Source organism: Sminthopsis crassicaudata, chromosome 3, assembly GCF_048593235.1.
Source record: "Sminthopsis crassicaudata isolate SCR6 chromosome 3, ASM4859323v1, whole genome shotgun sequence".
Lineage (NCBI taxonomy): Eukaryota > Metazoa > Chordata > Mammalia > Dasyuromorphia > Dasyuridae > Sminthopsis > Sminthopsis crassicaudata.
Genome location: NC_133619.1, coordinates 311,949,443 through 311,961,699, shown reverse-complemented (window position 1 = coordinate 311,961,699; position 12,257 = coordinate 311,949,443). Strand labels below are relative to the sequence as shown.

Here is a 12,257-nt window from a genome sequence, read left to right as displayed (position 1 = left end):
TGGAATGGAAAAAATCTTCAGGGGGAAAAAAAAAACCCTGAAATTTGCCATCACATCTGAATAATGTCAGACATAGCCAGAGTAAAAGGTAACAGATGGTATGCTACACTGACACTAATCTAATGTAAAGAGACCTAGGGGAAAGGTTTCCAGCATATTGGATAGCTCTTCTACGGAGGATTTATGGAAAGCCGTGTCTACGAATTACAAAGGATGAAAAGGCAAAGATGGGTAACAATCAGTGCCACTGGAGGGGGCACAGACACTGATGAGACCTCAAATCTAATGAAACCCAAGTAAATTTCTTGAAATATCTAAATAGACTTTTTTTTTTCTTTTAACATTTTTCTTTCACCATAGATATTCAGTCCATGGATACCAACACTTTTTTACTGCCTAAATATTTACAACAACTACATGGATAGAACTGCTATTTGCAGCTTCATATGACTCTAATAAAATGTGTGAACAGTTTTTATGCTTCACACTTTATTTTACACAGCTCAAAAGTCTTTGGGGATATCATTCTAAATATGTTCCTGGCCTTGTCCATTTCATGGTCTGAACTGATTTTCTTTGTTGAATTTAACTATTCACCTATTTTCACTGAGCAGTAAAAGGCATTTACTTCTTCTTCCACCAGCATCTCCCTACCCACTCCATCCCTAAATTCTGAAAAATTTGCTGGTGTTGTACAGTCTGAATAATCTGAAAGCTCCACTGGATGTTCTCCAATAGATAGTTACATTGGACTTATTCTTTTGGCCCTCAGAATAGGGTAGTTTTAATAATATTCTAACTGGAAGCATTTAAGTTGCAAGCTATCAAATTGTACCAGCAGAATAACTAACATTAGAACTAGTAAAAAGAAAAGATGATAAAAAACAAAAAAAACATTTCCCTCCCCTCAGTAAAAAGATAGAAAGGGGATCTTACAGTTTCATATCCACTGATGTCTAACATCAATGAGTCATCAAAAGTATATATTAGGTGTGTTTTTTGTTGATTATGTTATGTTTTTTTTTTTTTTCCACCTCTTGGTCACAGAAAATTCAAAGGAAGATACATGGGGAAATGGCTATAAGGTAAAATATGAAAGACATCAGCATAAGTGTGAATAACTATGGCAACAAACTATGTGGATTTTAATGATAAATGTATAGAAGTTACTACTGTGGCAGCAAATGTCCAATGTGAATGCTTATTTTGATTTCTTTATGCTGCTTTTGTTGGGGAATTGCAGAATCTCAGCTTAGTCAAAGAATGTATTTCAAACAGCTGCTTTTTATTTGTGAGCCTAAAACAATCAAAGTTTCAGTGACAGCAGGTTGTACAAAGAGAAAAAAAAATCCTTGACAAAACAAAAATATCGCTCAGTCAAAATATGTTATAAATATCATTGTTCCTGAAAACAGGGAGTCCTATAAAGGAAAATGTTTTACACTGATTTTTGTAAAACATAATGTCTGTCTTAATAGATACTATCTGGTGTTGAGAATGAAATCTAACTACATGATGCCTCCATAGTTTAGTTTTAGGATACTATTAAAGGTCTCAAAGACTTTTAAAGACATACAGTTGCATAAACTAAAAACCTATTTATCCAAAAATCACTCTTAGGTTCCTTCATCTTTAAAACAGAGAGATAGATTAGATAATGACTGGTTCTTTTCAGCTCTAGCACTATTGATTCTGTGCTTCTCCCTAAGTTGGAGACCAAATTAAAAGTACCATTTTGCAGGCACCAATTTTTTTAAAAAATAAGAGAAAAATCACAATAATCTAATGCAGAATCAAAGAAGTTCCAGGGAATGTTCTGAAATTCATATATACTCTATCAAATCTTCTAAATTTTCTATATATGTAGCATTTTGCAATAATCCTAGATCTTCATAGCAATAATTCTTAGATATCAAAAATACTCAAATATTCAATTATATTTACTTAATTAAGAATAAGTGAGCTATTGTATGTTATAAGATTGGGAATGATTGCTGAAACAAAAGGGAGTTTCTAGTTAATATTAAATTACAATGAAAAAATTATTTTATTCTGTGTCTCACATATCTTGGTTAATAAAATTGTACTGTAATTTTTATTTTCAGAAAATTGGGTGTTTTTTCTTCATACCAACGAGTCTTTGGTTGATAAGATTATATCTTATTGACTTAAATAACTAAAATTGATATTAAAGATATTAAATAAATCAATTTTTCATATGTTTGTGGAACATTTGTCTATAAATGATAAGATGAGGGCATTTTCTAAAGAGCATCTGTTGTAAGTTTATAAATAAAGAAGCTTTAGACTCATGTCTCTAGATACCTATAAAGAAACTTCCATTTATACATATCCTCATCTTCAGAGTTAACATTTACATGATTATTTTTTAAAACTTTCACAAATATTTTATTCTCAGACCAACACTGGGAAGTTCTATTGTTATTCCTATTTTACAGATGAGAAAACTGAGGTAGGCAGAAGTTAAATGACCGTCCCAAAGGAGCACTCTCTCCCCTGATAGCATTTCAAACTAAATAGTCCAAAACAGAGCTCATTATATTCCCTCTAAGTCTGGCCTCTTTTTACACTTTATATTTTTAATCTGTGACACTATCATTCATTCATCAGTTTTCAATGTTTGAAACGTGGTTGCTATCTTTGATTATTCCACTTCACTTCTTTGATAAGACTGTATTAATATTGATTTAGAATTGGAAGGAGTCTTAGTGGACATGCAGTCTAATCCCACCCCATATTTTACAAACTGATGACAAAATTTAGAACCACAGAGCTTAAATGATCTATTGAAGGTAATGTAAGTACTCCATGACAAAGGAAAACTTTGAACCCAGGTTTTCTCACTCAAAATGCACAGCAGTTCTTAAGTGCTGTATTTCTTATGTGTGTCCCTTCCTCTCCATTGCTATCATTTCAAGTTGTCTCTACCATCTTGGTCTACTGCAAAAGCACCTGCTTTTTATTCCTTTCAGAGCAGTCAGTCAGTATGTCTAATCTCACTCTTTGGTTCAAGTATCTTCAGTTTATATTGTCTAATAAGTCAAACTGAGCTTTCTTTGCCTGGTATCCAAGTCATTTACAAGCCACTCTGCTGCCTTTTCCAGGCAGAAGTTCCAGCCAAGAACTAAATTCTCCATCTGAAATAGATAGATCACTGTCTATTCCCGTGGTGTGTCCCGTACTGGAGTGCATCCATGTTCATATACTCAGTTAAGAATGGAAGATCCTCCTTCCTTCCCTGTGCCACCTGAATTTAATGGCCATCTTTTAGAGTTTTTCTCAAATACTACTCTTTTGATCCCCATTACTACAAAAACACTCAAATCCAACTCCATGGATAAAGGGAGAAGTGGAAGAATCTTTTAACCTTGCCTTATATTTGATTTTCTATCCCTTAAACAAATTTCTAAATCTTAAATAAACATGTATTACATACTTCAGTTATTCATATATCTATTATGTGCCCCTACTAAACTATAAGCTCAGGGACTATGTGTAATATAAATTTATATTCCCCAAATGTCCATGTTAGCATTCTCTCCACACAGCAAGTGTGTAAATAAATTTTTACTGAATAGCAATCAGTCAATAAATATTTATTAAGCATTTAATATATTGCCAAGCACTGTGCTAAACATTAGGGATACAAAGAAAGGCAAAAGAAAGTTCATGATCTAAAGAAATTCAGTCTGATTCGGGAGAGAGGGAAGCAATTGTGGGGGGAAAATAAGAGCACAATTGTACAAATAAGCTACATGGTAGATATATTGGAAATAATCAATAGAGAGAGGAATGAATTAGGAAAGGCTTCCTGCAGAAGGTAGGGTTTTTTCTGGGACATTAAGGAAGCCAAGAGGCAGAGAAGAGGAAGAACAGCTTTTGAGGGATAGGGGACAACAAGCAAAAATGCAGAGACAGAAGATGGAGTGCTGTTCAAGGAAAACCAAGAAGAGCAGTGTCATTGGATCAGAGTATAAAGGGTGGGGAATGGTGGAACTAAGTTGTAAGAATACTGGAAAGATGGTGGAGAAGCAGGTTATAAAGAGTTTTGAATGCCCCCCCAAAATTACTTGACCCTTGAAGATAGGGAACCTTGGAGTTTATTAAATATGGGGCAACAATCTGTACTTTAGGAAGGTCATTTTGACAGCTAAGAGGAAATGGACTATAGTGAGAGGGAATTGTGACAAAGAAACCAAGCAGAAGTTTATAGTAATAATCCAAGTATGAGGTGATCAGAGCCTATACTAAAAATGAATAATATTTAGATTTAATATACAATATCTCCTAATGCAAAAAAGTATTAATATTACATAACGAATCTATTTGATAATTAGTCTCTAATAATTATACAAGAAAAAGGCAGAGCAGAAAAATCACTGAATTTGGGAATCAGGAACACTTGGATTCAGACCACTGATAATCAGTCTCTATAATTATACAAGGAACAAGGCAAAGCAGGAAAAATCATTGAATTGGGGAATCAGAAAGACCTGGATTCAGACTTTGCCTTAGACATTTACCAGTGGTTAACACTGAGCAAATCATTTACTCTCTCTTTTCTCATATATACAATGAGAGGGTTAGATTTTATAGGTTTATAATTTAAATATATGGTCTTACAGCTATGCGATCAGATTAGAAAGTGAGGCAGGTGACTTTGCAGGCCCTCCCTCACTCAAATACAACTTACTTACAAAGTCATGGTACCACCTTCCCAATGCCACAGAAGTTATGGTTTTCTCCCAGAACAACTCATAATGAATAGAATGAGCAGAAATGAAGTAAAATGAATTATCCAAAAAGGCCTATAAATTCATACTTCATAATGATGGTGGTTTTTATTCTGTTTTTTCCTTTTCATCCCCATGCCTACCATGATAGTTCTGGCCCTTGAAATCTCATTTTTGTTAGCATCTCTTTCTCATCTTCCTCTGTGTTTATTTTATACCTCCCTCCCCCAATATAGCCTTAAAGATCATAGGATAAAGTCTAAACTTCTTAGCCTGGAATTTATGGACCTCCAAAAGCTAGGCTTATGCCCTTTTCAGTTAAATTTCCCCACCACAAATGGGTGTATATATATATATACATATATATATATATATATGTATATATATATATATATATTTTTTTTTTCCCCCCAAAAACATTCTGGTACTTATAATTCTCCCTTTTCCTCCTAATTAAAGGAAGGAAATAATAAATATTTATGAAGCACCTATTATATGTCAGATTCCTTGCTAAGCACTGTACAGATATTGTAACTTAGTATTTGTATCTATATTAGTCTCTATTTGTACAGTCCTTAGTACAATAAAAGATAATTATTTCTCATCAATATAGTCTCCAGGTTTTTGTTTTTTTAAACAGCTGAGGATAAAAGGATATTTCCACTACTGTCTTCCACTCATTCAAATGATATACCATCCTTCAAGGCCTAGATCAAAATCTATCTGTTCTTTAAAACCCTTCCCTGAACACTCCAAAGTTGAAATCATCTTTCTACTGTGCAAAGGTATTTTTTAAACCATTCATTTAGTCATTAATTATATACTATGCCTTGTAAGTACTGTTGTTTTAAGACAAGCTGCATATAGTTATTTAACTTTATTTCTGTCTTATCTCCCAAATTTTGTGATGTCAGGAACTTTTTTCTACTTTTTCATATATAGTTCCACATAGTACCTCATCCATAATAGGGAATCAACAAAAATCAATTTCTGTTAAAAAAAAAAAAAAAGAAATGGCTACCTTGACCTTAAACCAGATGACTACTTTTTGGTATACAGTTTCTGTTAATTATCCCAGTTTAGATTGAGGTAGAACAATATCATACATTAAAAAGAACAATAAAGTGTTTTGGTTTCTCACTTGGCAGATCCTCACTCTCCTTAATTTGAAGAAATTGCAAAAATTTCCAGTGGCCCTTCCATCTTTCCTTTTTTTCTTCTCTTTCCCCCATTTCCCTAAAAGATAAAGGAGATGGGCCCACTCAGGGACAAGGAAGAACCTTTATATATATATATATATATATATATATATATATATATATATATATATATATATATATATATTAACTCTCACAAACACCCAGAGAAAGGAAAAAGAGAAAGCTAATATACGAAAAAGATAAAAGACATTATCTGAGAAGGAATTCTCTTTGTCTCAACCTGCTACCAAAAAATACACACCCCCCCAAAAAAAACCCTAGAAAACTAGCTTTGAAATCATTTGAATGCAAATTATATCAAGCAAACAAATAGCTACGGCATAATAAATGAAAATGTTTTAAATATATGCTTAAATTATCCTTTAAGCATACTCCAAAAAATGACTATAAATATACTTTTATCTAAAAGGGAAACTATTTTAATATAACTACTCCATCCAGTGAAAATAAGAATCTATCTGGCCCTTGACACTGTGATCTAGAACATTTTAACCTGGATGTTCCAGACCACTTGCTAGTGTTCAAAATGGTTCTTAGCTGTTAGAAGGTAACCAAGTGATGACAACACAAACTCCGTGTCTATCAAGAGCTCTAAACTGTGGAAAATAATAATTAACTGACATTTTTGTGGTGCCTCCCCATTATAATGGGAAAATATTGAAAATACGTTGATTGGTTTTAATATTTTTCTTCTTCCTCTTTAAAAATACTTGTTACATGGGATGGTTTTTGGGAAGAAAAGGGAAGAGTAGACATGAGAGAAATTCTAGTGATACATAAAACAAAAGATATCAATTGATTTAATCAATAAAATATATTTTAAAATAGTATTTCTACATATTCAGCATTGACTATTGTAAAAGAAGGATAAAACTAGATAAATCAATATATATCACAAACTATGATCATCCTGTCATATTTGTCATTGCTTCAAAACATTTATCCCATTAACTATATAATAAAAGAAATCTCAGAGATTTTTCTCTAATAAAACCTATCTTTTCAAAGACCTTTATCCCAAATCTTCATGCTTGTTTGCAGAACAGAAAAGGTTTCCTTCCTCAAAAATACATATTCCTCTTATAATAGTAATGTGTGGTTCTGTACATGGTATGTCAAAAGCAAGTGTTCAAGTGATTTATTTTTTCAAGTTCTGAAATGGAATTTTAATACTGTGATTGTGATAAGAAATTTACTTGAACAACATCCAATCGTTACTCCCTTAGTTTTTTTGTAAACTACACAAATATTTCTGCATTTAACTACTTAGGTGTACAAATATAATATCCCTTACACATTATTTCCCAGAGAGAGGGAACAGAAAAGTAAAGCCTATCATTTTATCCAAAATTTCTTTTCACAAATCTAGACTTAGGAATTATTTTAAATAGAGGACTCTTTAACATACTATTTACAAATCAAATCTCAGTATTACTATGCAAGTATCAAGACCACCACCCCACCTCACCCCCCAAGATAGCTATTATGTTTGGGAATTTATGTATAAATTTTTGTTAGATGACACGAATTTTCTTTAGTATAAAAATAATTTTAACTTAGCATTTAAAAATACATGATTGTAATATACGAATAGAAAATTAGTATTCCCTTTGATAAGCATAAAAGATGTGTAACTGACCTATGTAACATATATACAATTAAAACAATTTATATTTCTCTGGTATCTACTCAAGTTTGGTTTGTTATTGTAGTTGTTGCTAAGAAAAATAAGTACAAATATGTTACGAAGTTAAATTCATCACAGAATTTTAACAGAAATAATAACTTGACTCTCCAAAGATTAAATTTTTTTAATCATGTTTACATGTTAACGGATCTTTTTCATTCTCTACAGAGCTAGATGAAATTTAAAAATTAATTATCAAAAAAACAATTCTTAATATTTTCTACAAGTTAGACTTTACAAGATTATGAGGCTCCCCCTTCAGATTCTAAGAACACTACATATGAACAGTGTTCTGAAGCAAGAATGGTTGAGATTTTTCTGTAGTACTTTGAAACGTGTCTTAAACTAGATTAATAACATACTAAAGAAATTAATATTACAAAAGAAATTTTGATCACTGATAAATGAAAATATTAATGAGACTACTTAACAGGTCAAGCCTTTTACATTAATCAAAGACACAATATAAGAGCTATTACATTTTGCTTTCATATCATCAGAGTTATTATGTCAGGTAATTTCGTCTAGTTGTTCCTAATTTATAAACATAAAGAGTGTTTTCTTCCCTGAATTCTAGAGGAACTGAAAGTAAGTCTGTTTTCCTAGAGATATGATGCTAGTACCCATCTCTTTCTAGTCTTCGATTTGTAATAAAATGTTTTGTATAAATAAGTTTAAAATAGTTCTTTTTCCATTATGTGGCCTAAGCATTGAGTATTCACCTTGATTGTTAGCCTATTCCATGGCAGGTATTATATTAGGAAATGGTGAGGGGAACCTGTTTTTACCATTAGCACTTAAAATACATTTTTTAAAAGTTCAAATATAATTTTTATAAAACGATATTTAAGATAAACCTCTAACCAAAAGGTTATATTGAAAAAAAAAATCAGTTTTTTTCCCTTTCCAATATATATATTCATTTACTATATACAAATAACTATGCTGAGAGTATCATAACAAAGAAAAGGTCCCACTCAAAGTGCCATAAGAAGTTTTAGAAGGAACCTATACCAGTTCATACCGAGGAAAATTATTACTACCTCTATTAAACCCAGCTTAAAGAACTTGATTTGTTATCTCAGTCTCTTCATCTGTAAAATAAAGGGATTGGACTAAGTGGCTCCAGATATTGCTTCCATAGCAAATGAATTAACATATATAAAATACTTTGCAAATCTTAAATCTTAAATTACATGAATGTAATTGCTATTATTATTATTATTATGCTAAAAATATTTATAGTAGGCTTCTTTGATCAAAGAACTAGAAACTAAATGAGTGCTATTAATTGTGGAATAGTTAAATAAATTATGACATAAATGTAATGAAATGTGCCATAAGAAGTGAAGGGATAAAAGCATGGATTCAGAAAAACTTGCAAAGCCCTAAATTAAATGATTCAAAGTGAAGTGAGCAAATCCAGGAAAGAATGACTAAACCAGTGTAAAGGAAAACAATTGTGAAAGATTTAAGATCACTAATGAATGCAATAACCCATCAACTCTAATAAGACTAATGATGAAGCTATTTCCCCCTCTTGGCAGAGTGGTGATAAGCTGTGGGTAAAGAGTAAGAAATGCATGTTTTGATTAATGTATGAATGAATTTATTCTATTTAGGATATTTATTTATGACAAGGAAGAGCATTTAGAGGGGAAGAGGAGGGAACAATTGTGAGAAAACAAGAAGGAAAAACAATGAAAGGGAAAAAAAAAGTAGAACAAAAAGAATGTCAATAAAAATAAAACAGAAGACATTTCAAAGAAAGAATTTCAGGAGGAAAAAGTCAAGCAGAGTAGTTTGGCACCATTATGTTAAATTTAATATTTTAAAATATAAATAATATGAGTTAGAAAATATATATGGTTTTATATGTATTTTTCTCTTCCTCGTATATGAAGTCACTTTTTTTTAATGAAGTTCACAGTTTTTAAAAAGAAAAGAAAAAGAAATATGAGGATGACAACATTTTCATTTAAGTAAGCCAGGTAAGGCTTCATGATAGAAATTGGTCCTTGATAGGAACTTCAGCAGGTACACATAGATGAAGAGTTCATTTCACACAGGTGAGTGGAATGGTCAAAATCAGGTAGACAGACAAAAATAGGGAATTCAATGTAGTCCATTTAGCTAGGGATGCTGTTTAAGGAGTAATACAATTTGCTTCCAAATTACCTAAGACTTTTCAAAGGTTATTAGGAGCCACTTAAGAATAAAAGAATAATATATTTATGTACTACTAAGGCAGAATGTGCAAATTTACCAAGAAAGGAGATGGAGTGAATTAAATTTATGTTATTATAATTAAACCGAGTCTCCCAGATTGAACAAGAGTAAAGTAGAAAGGAAATAACATATACTCAATAAATAAGAGTTATAGGGATATCTGTATCTATCATTATATAATACAATTATCATTATATAAAAAAATAAAATAAACGACTCAAAAACAGAATAGATACATGAAGTGAGTTAAAAATCACTGGTATAGCATCATAAATTTTTAACTGAAAAGTGATTTAAATGATCATCTGATACTACCCCTCATTTTACAGATAGCAAACTGAGGTCCAAAATGATTAAGTGTTTTGCCCAAAGTCATGGGAAAAAGGGAATGAACATTTACTATAGATATAGATATAGATATAGATATAGATATAGATATAGATATAGATATAGATATAGATATAGATATAGATATCTATATCTATATCTATATCTATATCTATATCTATATATATAAAGAAGCAACTAGATGGTGCAGTGGATAGAGCACCATCAGCCCTGTAGTCAGGCTGAGTTCAAATCTGGCCTTAGACACTTCACACTTCTTTGGCTGTATAACCTTGGGCAAGTCACTTAACCCCAATTGCCTCAGCCAAAAAAAAAAAAAAAAAAAAAATTATGACCTGCTCAAGGTCACAAATTAAGTTTCTACACTATAAGAACTCAGGTTTCTGAGACTACACATTGTGTCATCACTCCTCAGGGGAGGGTTATTGGCTACTGCTGGCTACTACTTCTCTTTGGATCCCTACAAAAAAATAACTAGTCTTGAAACGGATTTCTTTCAAAATGGGATTCATAAAAATCAGCTAAAAGAAAATACTTTGGGATATTGGGCGGCAAAAAATGTTATAAAAAGCCTTTGTAATATAGCCCTCCCCAACTCCAATTGATTCAAGGATCACTTAGGCAGCAGCGTTTCCTTTTGTCTTTTATTGCAGTGAACAGAATAAAATGCTACATTTAAATAGCACATTAAGATTAGCTGGGTACTTTTATAAATATCTCATTGGTTTCTATGAGAATCAAATCAGATAATATTAGTAAAGTGCTTAGCATAGTCCCTGACACATAGCAGATTCGATATTAATGCTAGTTATCATCATCATCATCATCATCATCAACTCCTGAAATCTGACCATTCTGTCACAGAAAAATGAACTGAGTAAGAATAACTAATGGTGGAGGGGTGTTTTGGGGGGCAAGGTATATCTAGCTGTACCTACACAAATACTAGATCTAAATATTTATATATCTATACCTACATATAATTTATTTTTAAATCAAACCAATAAAATTAATTCTGATCTTGTAGCTTTTATTGATCTGTAATTTAAGTAGATATACTCTATCTTGTTGTGATTTTGCCTATAATGCTCTGGGTGGTTCTATATTAATTTTAAATATAAGGGAAAGAAAAAAAATGAATATTCAATAAAGGTGGAATTCCCTTCCATGAGAAAGGAAGAACTGGACATTTTAGACTGTTTGTTTAGTTTGTTTTTTAGAAATCCAACAGATTAGATTTAATTATTTTAACAATAGTTTTCAAGTAGAAACTGAGTTGGGGATGGCACATTTTCACTTTGAACAGAGTTCACCAAATCCCTAAGAGTTTTCCTTTCTTCTCCCTATGGGTATGAATCAGCAGAACCACTCCTCATATTCAGGTTTTTCAATTTCTTCTTCCAATGCCGGGCTCTGCTGGACCCAAGTAAGAATATTATAAAAAAAAAAGACCACCAGAAATTACTAGTTTGGGAGAGAGTCCTTCTAACTCCATATGTGACACCAATGGGCTGCCCTGTATCAATCCTCCCCCCCCCCAAATCTCTTCATTTTGAGAGTATGCATTCACTAAAGTTGGCTTGTTTACTTGTAAAGGGCTTTTGGCATTCTGAACCTTTAAAAGACTGTATTTAGACACAGAAGAAAGAGATATGAGTAAAAGAATCTGATGGGAAAACCAGTATAAACAATAAGTAAGTTAAGAATAGGGTTAAAGTAATAAAATTATCAATTTCACATTGCACAAATATAACTTCTCTCAAGAGCAGTTTACCAAGTGCCTTGGATGCTTAACTATGTGACTTTAGGAAACTCAACTAACCTCTCTGTAATTTATAGTTTTGATATCTGTAAAAAGATGGGGGTTGGGCTATATGATCTGGTCCCTTTTGGCTATAAATCTATTCTTATAGAGATTAGATTTGGAATAATATACAATACAAAGTCCAGTTTAGACACAATTTGTGATAGTATTTATTCACATAGTGGTTAACTTAATGATATCTGTGAAATATTCAA

The 12,257-nt window shown here is 31.8% G+C and overlaps 1 protein-coding gene across 15 annotated transcripts in view; it reads right to left on the bottom strand.

Moving 5' to 3' along the window:
- BBX (BBX high mobility group box domain containing) overlaps window positions 1-12,257 on the bottom strand; it is a 349,253-nt gene that overhangs the window by 180,362 nt on the left and 156,634 nt on the right. The window contains exon 2 of one of the 15 annotated variants that reach the window (XM_074301108.1): window positions 5,896-5,990. The exons of the other annotated variants lie outside the window; for them this stretch is intronic. The gene's annotated coding sequence lies outside the window, so the exon portion shown is untranslated. The remainder of the gene's footprint in view (window positions 1-5,895; window positions 5,991-12,257) is intronic. 15 annotated transcript variants of the gene reach the window in all.